Source organism: Polypterus senegalus, chromosome 2 (genome assembly GCF_016835505.1).
Source record: "Polypterus senegalus isolate Bchr_013 chromosome 2, ASM1683550v1, whole genome shotgun sequence".
Lineage (NCBI taxonomy): Eukaryota > Metazoa > Chordata > Cladistia > Polypteriformes > Polypteridae > Polypterus > Polypterus senegalus.
In genome coordinates this window covers 313,918,822-313,932,407 of record NC_053155.1, presented here as the reverse complement: position 1 = coordinate 313,932,407, position 13,586 = coordinate 313,918,822, and the positions used below count along the sequence as shown (strand labels likewise).

The 13,586-nt window shown below is 40.3% G+C and overlaps 1 protein-coding gene and 1 pseudogene across 1 annotated transcript in view; both read right to left on the bottom strand.

Moving 5' to 3' along the window:
* LOC120524075 (transmembrane protein FAM155A-like) overlaps positions 1 to 13,586 on the bottom strand; it is a 568,921-nt gene that overhangs the window by 287,523 nt on the left and 267,812 nt on the right. The gene's annotated exons all lie outside the window — the stretch shown is intronic.
* Positions 4,632 to 5,445, bottom strand: LOC120524076 (annotated as a pseudogene).

Genomic DNA, 13,586 nt, shown 5'->3' with positions numbered 1-13,586 from the left:
GCACCCCCCTCCATGCTCTCAGTGTTTCAAATCGTTTCTCATATTTGACCCCCAACTCATTTCTCGTTCATCGCCAGAGCAGTCATGCAAGTCACGGAAGAAAGAGAACTTCGGAGTTCAGTGTACCTCCTTCAAAGCATTGAAAATCACCCACCGGGTCAATTCAATTGCATTTCGTTTTGTTAAGTTTGACTTGTTTGTATGGAGTATTACTTGTTTTTTTTCTTTTAATGAATCACTAGGGCAGCAGTTCTCAAACTGTGGGGCGCACCGCCCTGGGGGAATACTGAAGCTGTACAAGGGGGGCATTGAGTAAATGAACAAGACATCAAATTAAATTTTTTGCCTTTTTATTTCAAATTTAAATTTGCAAGCATATAATCACAACGAATGCATTATAACTAAAATTTAAGGCATACATCTAATGACTAATATGTGCCTGATTTAAAGTACACAGCCTGTCCAGGTTTGGTTTGATATTCGAGATACGACACTCTGAGCTCCATTTTGATTTGAATTTTGTTTCTGTGACGAGCGGCGCCACTGCTGCTGCTTTTATAGTCGCGTATTTTCAATCCAGAAAGTTCGAGACGTATCGGTATCTGTCACGAACATTCGGGTAACAGTAGATCAGGTGATAATGCGGCTCGACTGCACCACATTGACAGCATAGCCAATATTGCCAAATTGAGTTAAATCATTTACCGTGTATAGATAGATAGATAGATAGATAGATAGATAGATAGATAGATAGATAGATAGATAGGAAAGGCACTATATGATAGATAGATAGATAGATAGATAGATAGATAGATAGATAGATAGATAGATAGATAGATAGGAAAGGCACTATATGATAGATAGATAGATAGATAGATAGATAGATAGATAGATAGATAGATAGATAGATATGTAAGGCACTATAAGATAGATAGATAGATAGATAGATAGATAGATAGATAGATAGATAGATAGATAGATAGATAGATAGATAGATATGAAGGGCACTATATAATAGATAGATAGATAGATAGATAGATAGATACTTTATTAATCCCAAGTGGAAATTCACATAATGCAGCAGCAGTATACTGATACAAAGAAACAATATTAAATTAAATAGTAATAAAAATGAAAAGAATTAAAATAAAATTAATGTTCGCATTTACTCCTCCGGGTGGAATTGAAGAGTCGCATAGTGTGGGGGAGGAACGATCTACTCAGTCTGTCAGTGAAGCTACTCCTCTGCCTGGAGATGATCCTGTTCAGTGGATGCAGTGGATTCTTCATGATTGACAGGAGTTTGCTTAGTGCCCGTCACTCTGCCACAGATGTTAAACTGTCCAACTTTAATCCTACAAAGTTTGTCCAGGCGTGAGGCGTCTTTCATCTTTATGCTGCCACCCCAGCACACCACCGCATAGAAGAGGGCACTCGCCACAACCGTCTGGTAGAACATCTGCAGCATCTTACTGCAGATGTTGAAGGACGCCTGACCTGCTCTGACCTGTCTTACACAGAGCATCAGTATTGGCAGTCCAGTCCAATTTATCATCCAGCTGCACTCCCAGGTATTTATAGGTCTGTACCCTCTGCACAGTCATCTCTGATGATCACGGGGTCCATGAGGGGCCTAGGCCTCCTAAAATCCACCACCAGCTCCTTGGTCTTGCTGGTGTTAAGGTGTAAGTGGTTTGAGTCGCACCATTTAATTTATTTTCATGCTACAACTAACAGCTGTATAATATTTGTCGGACGAAAAAATGTTCATCTCGCGCAGATTGACTTCATCAGTGTCCTCGTTTACGAGATTTTTTAAAATTAAAACATATTTAATCATTTCTTTACATAAAAAATTAATTAAATAACAATAAATAAATTATTCTTTGTTGTTGGGATTAGAATTACTAGCAAAAACCACACAAGGCATTTTAACAGTTATTAAAGCACTTTAAAAAAAAATAAATTGCAAATATTTCAGCGAAGTTAGCCGAACACATGCAGATCTTATGGAAATAAAAATACTGCAACACCGCACGAGTATCACACCTTTGTTTGTTGTATCATGGGTTATTCTCATCTATTTTATATTATGCAGGGGGCGCAGAATTATTCCAGGTAGAAAAGGGGGGGGCGCAAAATACAAAAGTTTGAGAACCGCTGTACTTGGGGACTTCGCCCCCTGCTCACTTCGCTCGCCAAACCACATTTTTGTTTATCCGGATACACACTTTGAAGTTTTTTTTTTCTTTAAATTGTTGCTATTTCATTAGTTTCACTCTTATTTCAGAACTTCTGTAAAAACAATATTTGGAATCTTTCAAATCCCAATGTGCTGAATCTTATTAATGAGGTTAGTGAGACACGTGTTCAATGACTTTGTACCATAATTCAGGATAGGTTTCTCTGTTTGGAATTTCAGCACAGACAAAACGATCTACATCATCATCCATCCATCCATCCATCCATTATCCAACCCGCTATATCCTAACCACAGGGTCACGGGGGTCTGCTGGAGCCAGTCCCAGTCAACACAGGGCACAAGGCAGGAAACAAACCATGGGCAGGGTGCCAGCCCACTGCAAGGCACACACACACACCAGGGACACACTGAGGACAATTTAGAATCACCAATGCATCTAACCTGCATGTCTTTGGACTGTGGGAGGAAACCCAGTCAGACACGGGGAAAACACGCAAAGTCTACACAGGGAGGACCCGGGAAGCGAAGACAGGTTTCCCAACTGCGAGGCAGTAGTGCTACTCACTGCGCCACCGTGCCGCCCTCTATATCATCAGCAGTTAATAATTTTTTTTGTAAAGTAACCAATAAATGCATGTCAGGCAAACTCCGTTTTTTTGAAATTCTCTTGACTTAAACTTCAAAACCTTACAATATTTATATACTTCTGACATGTCACCTATGTCCATATATTTGATCTCTATTCGCCTTTTCATTATTTCTCTGAGTAATAATTTCTCTTTCTTTGCGCTAATGCGATCTTTACTTTCTTATTATTTCACATTGTCGTTTTTTTTCTGCTATCATATTCTATATCTTGCTCTGCATGTGTTTCACGCTTACGTTTTTTTTTTTTTTTGTCTTTTGAATTCTAGTTTTCATTTTCCCTAATCTGCTCTGCATGTGTTTGGCCCCCTTGTTTTTTAACCTCCTTATGACGTTTTACTTTGTTTTGTACTCTTTGTCTTTTATTTCTGACCTTGCCTTGTCCTGCTATTGAATTTCCCCTTGGGATTAATAAAGTATCTATCTATCTATCTATCTATCTATCTATCTATCTATCTATCTATCTATCTATCTATCTATCTATCTATCTATCTGTCTATCATATAGTGCCTTTCACTTCTATCTATCTATCTATCTATCTATCTATCTATCTATCTATCTATCTATCTATCTATCATATAGTGCCTTTCACATCTATCTATCTATCTATCTATCTATCTATCTATCTATCTATCTATCTATCTATCTATCTATCATATAGTGCCTTTCATATCTATCTATCTATCTATCTATCTATCTATCTATCTATCTATCTATCTATCTATCATATACTGTAGTGCCTTTCACATCTATCTATCTATCTATCTATCTATCTATCTATCTATCTATCTATCTATCTATCTATCTATTGTTTCAATGACACCTGGTCCATGGTGATTACTTTCCCTTTTTCAAGTAATAATTTCCGTTTGTTTGTGCTACTGCGATCTTTACTTTCTTGTTTTTATACTTTCTAATTTTCCTACTTTCATATTCTTTCATTTTCTCCACATGCGTATCGCGCTGTTTTTTCTTATTTTGTGCCTTTCGAATTCCACTGCTTTCAGAATCAATAACCTGCTCTGCATGTGTATAGGGCCAACATCCAGATTGGATGCGCTTTTTTTTTTCAATTCCACTTGTTCCAGTCTGATAATTACTTTCCTTGTTTTCTGAATTTGCACCTAGATTATTCTTTTTCTTTTTTGTCTCTCCAACACTTTTGAGTCTCTTTTCTCTGCACTGCTTTCTTCTTCGCTTAGTCATCTACATTTCATTTATAACATATCGTCCTTATATGCTTTATATGTGCTAAGAGCCCTGGATCTGTGTGTTCTCAAATCCTTACACTCACACGACTGAGTGTGTTGCTGCCCGTGGTCTTATTTGGTTGTAAGTAGGGCGTGTCTTGCAAGAATCTCATGTTCTACGTCATGGCGAGACGGTCCTGGGTCCTGTGACCCGACATTTGCGCGATATGAGCGGCAACAAAATAGTGACAATTAAAACGCGGTGTCAAAATCGTGCCGACAAAATCGTGAAAGTTTCATTAAATATGAATTACTAGTTTAAAGCACATTTAATAATGTTTATTTTAGAAGTCAATATTATGAGACATGGCACGCAGATAGTCCTTAAGATCACGCCCTGCATATGTAGGAAGAATTGCAGCAAGACGTCTTGATAGTTGAGTGTATTTAGACTTGCTGGCTGCCTGACTGCTGGTAATTCCGTTTTGTATACGATGCGTTAAGCCAACCCTCGACTGTGTTATTTGTTCGCGGCATGCCATCAGCAGTTATAACAGTTATAACCTAGCACATAATGTGTATATAATGCGCACATACGCGTCCCACTCTCTTGGCCTCTCTCGCAATTTTGTTGTGGCGATTTTGTTGGCGCGCATTTGTCGAAAACCACTTAGCGGCTTTGTCGGCTCTCATATGTCTATCGCGCTTTTGTCAGTGAACCTTGGGTCCTTGTCCTCTTGGCACAAAGTCTCATGTTTAAGGTCCGAGACGCTCTGTGGCCAGTCTCTCTAGTCTCGTGGGTCTTTTTAATTGTCTTTCATAATCTTATAAGGTCACGTCTCGTTGCCCTACTATTTCTGTCCAGGATTTTTTTTTTTATAATAGAGAGATAAAATATTTAAAGACACAAAATTTACATATAAAAGCCACACAGTAAGTCAAGTCAATTCCTCCCTTGAGCCTGCCAATGCACTGACACCAAAACAAGCAAATAAAGTTTAAAGTCAACGTTCAATAAAGAATTTGGCAACAATGGACCCAAACATTTCCTGGGCTGCATAGGTCATGTAGAGGAAGCCATCTTCATCGTTGTGATCTCTGTAGACTTCAGCCATGATCTGGGACATGCTACCCAGGCTAGTGTTATTCACAAGGAGATAAAATGCTTGACTTGGCATCAAGGACATGCGATTTCTGATGACGGTAATGAACTGAGTCATCGTAAGCTCATGTGGAACCAGAAACTTGTTTTTATCCAAGAGTGGCAGGTATTTCTCCTTCTATGACAACTGGAATTTTGGTGGGGAACTTTGCTCGAATACCAGTAGCTTCTTCCATTTTAGTGGCCAAGGTCTTACTTTGCTTGAAATGCTTGGTATGTGGGCACTTACTTATCCAAGGGAGACATTATAAATATTTCCTGACTTTTACTTCTCCTCGCACTCTAAGCCTTCAAGTACCTCCTTCTGCTCACCTGTCGCTGGAATGACTTGCTTTTAATAAATTCAATAAAAATAATAATAATAATAATGAAAAAAAAATCTATTCAAAGCAGCTGTTTATCAGACCAATCAGATGTATGGAATATATGAAACGTTGCTGCCAAACTGCGAACTGCTCAAGACGGCCACGCGCTTAATCCGTCGAGAGAGAGCAACACGTTTGTGGACGTTTAACAAACAGCTCAAGTGGGAATTGAAACTTCTCAACAACAACATATCTGATTTGGAGAAGAACAGACTGATCCAAGTATGCCAGACACGTGGAGGAAGATTTTCCTTTTCCCGTGGAGGACGTAGAGATTTCACATCACATCTATGCAAGTGTAAGGCTGTTCACATATCTCTCTCTATATAAAATCCAATGTCTGTCTGTCTGTCTGCTTTTCATGAGAGAACTACTTAAAGAATTTAGAATTTCTACAATTTGCTTGAACATTCCGGTTGATTTTGCGACAACTTTTATTGCGCTAAGTATCATAGTTCACTTGCAGTACCAATTCATTTGCGGGAATCTGAGGGGAAGGGGAGTGAGACAAAGGCGGGGCCTCTTCATTCACGCGCCAGCATCCGTTCAAGTAGCTCTACCTGTCGCCACGTGTTGGAGCGCACCTTGCCTCCGCTTAGCAAGCCCTACCTGTTTGTTTATTGATTTTTAAAGTTTGTTCTGTTTCACTACTACACGGACGCAGCCACGGGGGATGGCTAGTATATCTACTAGCCGATGCCCGCCATAGCATACGGCGGTGTAAGAATAGGAACGGAAAACGGTGAGAAAGGAATTCAGAAATCAAGGAGAACAAAATACTTCTTGAAAGATGCAGTTGTGAATCGGTGTTTTGCTGAAAATGACAGATAATGAGTCGAAAGATTTAACCCTAGAAAGAGCCACGGACAACTGACTGGGGCTGAAGACTGTGTCACACATGTGCGATTAGGAGGCAGTCAAAGAGCCTAAAGGTGAGTGAAACATCGCGAGATAGAGGGTTGTCACGTGGTACTTACCTGAATCTCTTTTGGTCAACAGAAAACTTGAAGAAAAATAATTCCTCCACTTCTGGATTCCAAAATGGCCGCGACAACGTCACTTCCAGCCAACCATGATGACGTTACTTCCGGCTCCATCAATCCACCTCACTTCCGTCCCATCATGATGACGTTGTTTCCGGTTTCTGTTTCCAACGTCACTTCTTGCCAACCATTTCCTGTCCCATAATCCTTTTCTGTATAAAGTCGCCATTTTGACTGGAGAAAACTGTTCACTGTTTTGTTTTTGAGACATTGAATCATTCATTCTTTATTTGTCTGGACGACAATATATGGGGACGGTCCCCACAACTTTGTTTTGTGTTGTGCAACATTCTTTTGGAGAAGAATAATCATCACAACTGGTTGTTGTAGATGAACGCAAATCTTTGCAAACGTTTGTCCTTGGGACTTGTTGATAGTCATGGAGAAGGCGAGTCTGAGTGGGAATTGTGTGCGTTTAAATTTAAAAGGGAGATTGGTGTTGGAAGGAAGGAGAGAGATTCTGGGAATGAAGATTGTTTCAGAATTTTGGATAGCGATCAGTTTGCACTCAATAATCTCTTATATATATATTTCTCTTCTGGTTCGTCCTGCTTCCTCTTCAAACCCGGCCATGCTCACACGCAGCCCACACAGCATTTCACGATTCCTATTCCTCCTCTTCCGAACCCTTCCCCACGCTGGCTGCGGCCTCCCATGCACCCCCACGCCGCTTTTCCCGATTCCTATTCCTCCTTTGGACTACCACGTTCCCCGCTCCTCTCTCATGACCCCATTGGTGTCATGTCACCGCCGAAGTGAAAGGTCGCGTGGTCAGGCTAGATATTGGGCGGTGACGTGACGTGTCGTAACCGGGTTTGAATTGGAAGCAGGATGAACCAGAAGAGAAATATACATCAGAAATATATAAAAGCCAAATGTCACTGACTCACTCATCATGAAATTTCCCGAACCATGAGGACTTGGAACTTGAAATTTGGAATGTAGGTTACACTTGGCCCATAGGTGCTCGTTAAGAAACAGTTTTAAAAATTTCGTGGCTCAATCGCGCTCTGTCTATATGTCTATCTGCTTTTTACGAGAGAATTACTTAACGGATTTAGATCGGGTTGTTTTCTATAATTTGCTTGAAGTTTCCGGTTGATTTTGCGACTTCTCTCACTGTGCTAAGTATCATAGTACACTTGCGGTAATGATTTATTAGCGCGTATCTGAGAGACACTTAGCGGCCCGAGAGGAGTAGTAAGGTGGGCAGTCATGTGCCAGCTTCGGGGCGTACATCTTACCTCCGCTTAGCTAGCAAACGAGAGAACTACATAATAGATTTAGATCAGGTTTTTTTCTATAATTTGCTTGAACATTCGGGTTGATTTTGCGACTTCTCTCATCACGCTAAGTACCAGAGTTCAGTTGTGGTACCGATTTATTTGCCCAAATTCGAGAGAGAGGCTGTGGGCTGAGGGGAGGAGGTAGCAGGACCTCAGGAGTGAAGAGCCGAGTGGGGCGCTCCTCAGTTACAGTATGCGCCAGCCTCTGTTCGAGTCGCTCTGCCTTCCGCCACGTGTTGGAGCGCACCTTGCCTCCGCTTAGCTAGCGATACCTGTTTGTTCAGCAGACATTATCATCTAGAGATTGTTAAGGAGTAACGTTTGACATTTTTGAGAGAGAGAGAGATGAGAGCTACGGGTGTTTTAGAGGGTAGCTGCTCATTGGTAGACCTGGAGGTATTACAGACCTGAGCACGATCAGATACAGGGCCAACGTTTGACGTTGGCGCGTACCCACCTTCCGCTTGGCCAGAGACACCTTGCCAACATTTTACATTTTTGGCAAAGAGATTACCGCTACATTCTTGTCCCTGATAAGAAAACCAACAATATTGTATATCAAGATGCCCTAAGATAGGAAAGCTATCAATATAAATTATGACTTTCTTTTTTCATTTTTTTTATTGGTTATTAAAGTTTGTTCTGTTTCACTACCACGCTGGCAGAGCCGTGGGGAACTGCTAGTCATAGCTAAAGTGACCATTTGATGGGCTCTGTAGGGCTTCCTAGTTTAATGGGGCCATCGTACTGTATATGCAATCCGTGTCAAAGTGGCAGTGGACTGTGACAGAGCAATGTGCCACCAGTTAATAAATTGCCTTATTATGGGAGCATCTCTGAAGGCCGTGATTATTCGGTTTTATTCTTCAGAGCTCTTGTGTGAATGAGCACTCTAAACATTTTTGTATACTGTGTTGTAAACCGCTATAGACCCCAGACCCCACTCCCCACAGTGACAATCTGACAGCCCTGATCATGTGACAGGGAGATGTCTCTGCAGATCTGAAGCCTCAATCCTGGAGCCGCCAGCAGGCGGAGCTGACTCACCCCTTGTAGGGGTCTCCAGCCATTGAGAAGGGTCTTTGAGTCAGATCACCCTTCAGCAACCCTAAACATAACCTTAGTGCATCTGGAGGTCTGCAGTTAGACCTTATTGTGCCTGTTGGAGTCAATGCCTTCGCCTTTAAGCTCCAGGGTGGAGGCTCCAGGCTGCAGAGATACATCCAAGAACAGGGGTGGGCAGCGTCAATCCTGGAGGGCCACAGCAAGCTTATGTTCCAACCCAGTTACTTAATGAGAAGTCAGTTATTGCTGATGAAGGACTTCTTGCTCAAGTGACATTTTGAGGCTTCATGTTAGTGGTCTTGCTTGTTCCGTTTCCGCTTAATTGCTCATTTCGCTCTTAAGCAGCTGCATTCCCTGTTTTTAATGACTCCTTATTAGCAATAAGATGTAAATTCCTTCGAGCTGGTTTCCATTTACACTGTCTGTGTATTCATCGTGGACTATCTGGCTTAATAAAACACTGAAGAGAAAAATATGACAGACGGAAAATGATCTGTTTTAGGCTTCAAATCATTTGGATGATAGGAAAAAATCTACGATGTAAGGACCTAACATTGCAGACTGAGAAGCCATAAAATTAAATAAGGTCTGAGATCAGCAAGAATTGGCTTCTAATGAAGCAACTGGGTTGGAAAGAAAACCTGCAGCCACTGCGGCCCCCCAGGTCTGATGTTACCCACCGCTGTCCATGAAGCGTCTGTCTCTGAATTAATGGGATTCTGAGTTTAGTCTGCCATCTAGCGGACTCTTCATGAAACTGTTTTGCTAACAACAGTATTCGATGTTAATTAATGTTGATTTATTTTGTTTTCTTATTGTGTCTTTTATTTTTCTATTCTTTATTATGTAAAGCACTTTGAACTACTGTTTGTATGAAAATGTGCTATAGAAATAAATGTTGTTGTTGTTGTTGTTGTAGCACTACTAACTCACAATACTTAACAGGCAGTAATACATTGAGCAGTCTATTTATTTTATTAACCTGCTTATCCAGGGCAGAGTCCCAGCAACCACAGGGTACAAGGTAGGAACCGCACCTGAATAATAACAATATTCTAATATATAATCCAGTCAGTCAGTCAGTCATTGTCCAACCCGCTATATCCTAACACAGGGTCACAGGGGTCTGCTGGAGACAATCCCAGACAACACAGGGTGCAAGGAAGGAAACAAACCCTGGGCTGGGAGCCAGCCCACCGCAGATATATAATGCACCTTAATAAAAAAAATAAAAAAAAAAAGTGTCTGCTTATTTGTTGATATATCTGTGGTTCCGCTATGTCTCTGTTATATGATATTTGGTATTGGATTTGTAAAAGCAGTGCTAATGTTTGTGATGTGCCATCTGTAGGAACGAAACATGCAATGCATTTTATTCCTACGTGCATTACAATATTCATCCCAAAAAATGGTGCACTGAAAATATTAACCCTGAAAATACCGATTGCTTAGACTTCAACTCATCTTAGATGGGTAACACAGATAGCAATAATAATAGTATTATCATAAGAACTGTTGTCCACAAATGCTTCCATCCATTAATCTTTTCAAATTTTTTCCACTAGGTATGCAGCAATAATAATAATAATAATAATAATAATAATAATAATAATAATAATAATAATCTATATATATAATTCACTAAGGCAGGACACCCATGGAAAGCACGCCGGAAGGGGCGTGGATTCACTAAGCCCCGACAAGTGAGACACCTATGGTGCACACAGGAAGGAGCCACGCCCACCAACTCCAAGGCCATTGGATACGACGACAACTCGCAGAGCCACACCCACCAACTCGGGCGCGACGACACAGAAAGAATGGCGTCATTTCTATTCGTCTGTCGTAGAGGCCACATGTACCTCCGAGCCACGTTGACTGTTCATAGAGGCATGTTTCTCGCAGATGTGAATCGCCATATGCAGCGTGTAAAACGGTTTGCGAGGGGTATCCCATGGGATCCTTAAAACAATCCTTTACAACTGAGGTTAAAACACAATGAAGGAAGCAGCCTTTAAAAACCGAGTTTTCGGTTACGATGCACGACCACATGCACCATAGCAAACTGTTTTACACGCTACATACAGCAATTCACATCTGTGACAAACATGCGTCTTCTTCACTCACAGACAATTATATGTTGCTCTCTCCAGAGTTCCATCTTTTCATTCACTTTCTGTTGTATCCTCAGACCCTCCCTTTTTAGACAACCGTGACTTTCCAGAGGTGTTTAGCATTCAATAAATAATACTGCATGAGATTGAGCGTCTGTCTACCCGGTGCAGAGAGGCGTGGGTAAGCCGTTGAACCCCATTCGGGCTGCAAACCGTGGGATTCCCACTAAGTGCGACTCATACGCTCCCACTGGTTGCGTCCCTACCCTTTGTGCACACCGCCCTCCCACCTCGCTACTACCGTGGTCGGGTGTCTTGGTGTTGGTGGATTATATATAGAAAAGCAGCCAACGACTCAAGTGACGAGTTGAAGGTGGGCACATGAGCAGGCAGTGCATACTGAACGAGATATCATCAGACTAGCATGACGGCGGGAGCGGAATGGACGTCCTTCTCCTCTCCTCCTGTTCCACACTCCTCGCCGTGCACCCCCATCCCTCCGTCTGAGGATTGCGGTCCACCAGTTTTCAGTCACGGACGATTGTGTGTTGGTTCGTTCCGTGCATTGTTACAATGTTGCTTTTCTTGCTGATTTATTACATTACTGATTTTTCAAATGTTAATTTTCTCCCTGTGCTTAAAAATCATTAAAAAACCGGCCTGATTATGCGGCGTATGGTACACCGCGGGTTGGCTAGTAATAATAATAATAATAATAATAATAATAATAATAATAATATACTTTCTTAACTCTTTTATGTAAGGCAGAGTCTAGGGGCAGCTGGAGCCTATCCCAGCAAGCATTGGGTGCAAGGGTAGAAAAACTCCTGCACAGGGCAACAGTTCATCACAAAGTCAACACATAAACACACACACACATACACATTCACATAAGTTTAATCATCTTAAAGTTTAGGAAGGTTAGAACAGATGTTATAACATGAACAGAATGATAGTGCAGACCTGTCATTCCTGCCTCACAGCGTCAGAGAGAATCTGGTCACTCTAAGCCTGTTCCTTCATATTGATGGGATTCTTCACGTGATATGCCATCTAGTGGGCTTTTCATGAAACTGTTTTTTCCAAACAACTGTACTACTAACTCACAATATTAAACAGGTGGTCATAATTTAACCAGTTCATTAATTTCTTAAATCCCTTATTCAGGGCCGCTTCATAGAAGCCAGTTCCAGCAATCATAGGACACAGGGCAGGAACAACAACTAGACAATAAGAAATGAAAATCCACCTTAATAAAAGGACAAGTGTCTGTGTGTCTGTCTGTCTGTCCACTAGCTGTCTCTGTTGTATGACATTTGGTTTGGGATTTGTTTAAAAGCAGTGCTAAAGTTTGTGATGCGCCATCTTTTGGAATGACAAATGCAATGCATTTTATAACTTCACGTGTTATCAATACATTCTAATAGATGCTGCATTGTAAATTTGAATGCTGAATAAGTTGAGGTCCTTGTTGATTATTCAACTTTCAACTTATCTTACATGGGTAGCACAGTTGGCAATAATAATATTTGCATTAACATAATACTTATTGTCCTCAGATGCTTCCATCCATTAAACTATTTTACAAATGTTTTCCACTATAGATGCACTATTACTGTAATAATATTAATACTAATATTAATAAGATTATTAGAGAGAATAATAAGCACTTTGAGCTACATCATTTGTATGAAAATATGCTATATAAATAAATGTAGTTGTTGTAATACTACTACTACAACTAATAATAATAATAATAATAATAATAATAATAATAATAATAATAATAACTGCATGACCGTAGAACTGAGAGAAAGTAAAACGTGAGTAGACCAAATAGCATGTTAGATATTTTCTTTCTATTTATTGAATTTTTAGGAAGTTTACTGGTAAATAAAAATTATTCATAACATTAATATATGACAGATAGATAGATAGATAGATAGATAGATAGATAGATAGATAGATAGATAGATATGAAAGGCACTATAGATAAAAAGAGATATTTGAAAGGCACTATATAATAGATAGATAGATAGATAGATAGATAGATAGATAGATAGATAGATATGAAAGGCACTATAGATAGATAGATATATACAGTATGTGAAAGGCACTATATAATAGATAGATAGATAGATAGATAGATAGATAGATAGATAGATAGATAGATAGATAGATAGATAGATAGATAGATAGATAGATACTTTAGTACTTTATTACTTTATTTCTTCCCAAGAGGTTCATTACACTTTACAAAAGCTGAAGAATTATAACAACTCTAGCCATCCACAACCCACCACACACACACAAGCTCTTCTGACTTGGATATTTAGAGAGCTGCTGACGCCTGACCGCAGAGTTTTGTAGGTGACAGTCAGATGTGGTGAGATGTTCCCAGCTGTCCCTCAGGTTTAGATTTAAAGATGTTAATATTTGGATACATCAGGTCCAGCTTGCCATGTCCACAAATGAAACCTGCCGACAGATGTTTTTCCCTTCCAGAGATGCCC